Below are 2500 nucleotides of genomic sequence, written 5' to 3'. Positions count from 1 at the left end.
ACGGCCGAATAACAGTGTTCGAGCACTTTCAAGAGAAAAGGACTCACCGTACGCGATGGTAGGTGGGGTCGGACCGGACCGTCGGGTTACCATCGGGATATACACCATGGTGGCCATGGTTGGTTCACCGATGGTGAGCGTGGACGTAAGTAAAAGGACAGAAGTAACCAACAATGTGAGAGCAGCGTCAATACGGCCAAAGAATAAAAAATTGGTGGAGAAAGAGAGAAAGATAGAAAGATAGAAAGAGAGAGAGAGAGAGAGAGAGAGAGAGAGAGAGAGAGAGAGAGAGAGAGAGAGAAAGAGATAGAGAGATAGAAAAATAATAGAAAGAGATAGATAAAGGGAGAGAGAAAAAGATAGATAGATAGAGAGAAGTCAGGTTAGGAAAAAGGATAGAAAATAGTAGCCATTTAGTTGGAGAGAGGACATTTTTGTTTTTTGCTCGGTCAATGGCGATTTTTCGAATGGTGGTTAGTTGGTTGATTGGTTAGTTAGTTGGTTGGTTGGTTGATTGATTGGTTGGTGATGATTGTTATAATTGGCGTAGGTGGTGGTAGTAGTAGTAGTAGTAGTAGTAGTAGGAGTAGTAGTAGCAGTAGTAGTAGTAGTAGTAGTAGTAGTAGTAGTAGTAGCAGTAGTAGTAGCAGTAGTAGTAGCAGTAGTAGTAGTAGTTGTAGAGTGTCGACGTAAAGAAAACAACACATAGAACAGACAAGAGAAAAAACGTGTGCGTTAGCATATATATATATATGTACATGTATATGTATATGTATATACATATGTATATATATATATATATAAGTATATATATATAAATATATATATATATATACGAGGCATTCGATAAAAAAAAGCTTAGTGCATTGAACTAATTATAATACTTTTTTCATCATTCGTTTGGGTAATCCAATGATCTCGTGAGAAAAATTTTTTTTCCTTTGCTTTTATTTCATTTTCCTCGTTTTATTTTTCTTTTTTTTTTGTACTTCGTTTAGTTCTTTAATCGATTAGCGTTTAGACTTCAATATCGGTATTCATGAGACGTTTTCGTAGTTTCTGCGTTTCCTTGATCGTTCCGTGAAAGATCGATAACGAAAATAATTGATTGTCGCGAGATCATTGATTTCCCTATATGAGAATTTTTCTTGTGAATAAAAGAGAAAAAAGGAGTAAAAAAGAGAGACAGAGGCAGAGATAAAAAAGAGAGAAAGAGAAAGATAGAGAGAGATAAATAGATTGGAAAGATAGTGAAAGAGAAAGAGAGAGATAGAGAGAGAGAGAGAGAGAGAGAGAGAGGAAGAGAAAGAGAGAGAAAGAAAGAAATAGTTGATAGATTTTTATCTCGTTACGAAACGCGAATACTGAAAGCAAAAGAACATAATTAATTAGTATGAAAAAGAAAGAAGGCGATCGGCAGTCTATGACACTGATTTCTTTTCTTTTTTTTCTCTTTTTTTTTTTTTTTTTTTGAAATAAAGAACGCATTTAAAAAACAAAGACCGAATTGTTGTCGTTGTTGTAATTATTCAGGATGTTCGCGACATGGATTGCCGAATGCCATAGAAAAAAAAATCTCGTTCGGTTGTGATTATTTTTTACGTGCAAAAGATATTTGTCGGAAGAGTACACAAAGAAGGAATTAGAAAAAAAAAAACCACGAAAATAATGTAATAAAAAAATATAATAAATAAATAAACGAATAAAATTCCGGGATAGTTGACGACGTTAAATGTGAATTATAAATCATAATAACATGTGTATATATATTAATGAAAACGAGAATAGGTTGGTTATTCATTCAGCAATCGTGATAATTAATAATCTCTCATGCGTATATATATATATATATATATATATATATATATATATATATATATATGTATAGAGATATGTGCATATGTGTATTGTGTGTAGGACTGTGTATACGTATATATACATGTACTATGTACATATGTATGATTAGAAAAAGAAAATCTTTGTGAGTTTGATTAAATGATACGTAGAATGACGTATTTATTTCCTGCAAAGATTTGATTAGTTTTCAAATGCCGTCACGTTTCATATTTTCGTTTTCACATGAACGTGACACGATTCGGGAAGCACGGAGATTGTCGTGGAGATTATGACGATTCCTTTCATTCGTTTTTATTTTGTCATTCCTTTCTTTTTTTCTTTTTTTTTTCTTTTTTTTTTTTTTTTCTTTCTAATTTCCTTTCGGGTATGAAAAAAGAAGAATCCAATTTCGTTAAAAAGATGAGCATTCAAATGATACACATCATCGACGATCAACGTTAATCCCGAAGACAATTAAACTATAGTCAAAGTCAAAATTAATCCTATCATCTATATATCTATCTATATCTAATTGTATCTATCGATATTATATATTACGAGGCATGCGCGATAATGAAAGAAAGAAAGAAAGAAAGAAAGAAAAAAAAAAGAAAAGGAGAAGAAAATAAAATTGTTTCTTGCATATGATATAAGAAAAAAAATT

At 32.0% G+C, this 2500-nt stretch overlaps 1 protein-coding gene across 8 annotated transcripts in view; it reads right to left on the bottom strand.

The window, feature by feature from the left end:
• The window catches only part of LOC124424182 (serine/threonine-protein phosphatase 2B catalytic subunit 2-like), a 200123-nt gene that overhangs the window by 7290 nt on the left and 190333 nt on the right, over positions 1-2500 (bottom strand). For 2 of the 8 annotated variants that reach the window (XR_006942245.1, XR_006942246.1), the window contains exon 11: positions 48-1364. The exons of the other annotated variants lie outside the window; for them this stretch is intronic. The gene's annotated coding sequence lies outside the window, so the exon portion shown is untranslated. The remainder of the gene's footprint in view (positions 1-47; positions 1365-2500) is intronic. 8 annotated transcript variants of the gene reach the window in all.

This window comes from Vespa crabro, chromosome 5, assembly GCF_910589235.1.
Source record: "Vespa crabro chromosome 5, iyVesCrab1.2, whole genome shotgun sequence".
Lineage (NCBI taxonomy): Eukaryota > Metazoa > Arthropoda > Insecta > Hymenoptera > Vespidae > Vespa > Vespa crabro.
The sequence above is the reverse complement of the archived record's forward strand: the minus strand, read 5'-3'. Positions and strand labels throughout refer to the sequence as shown.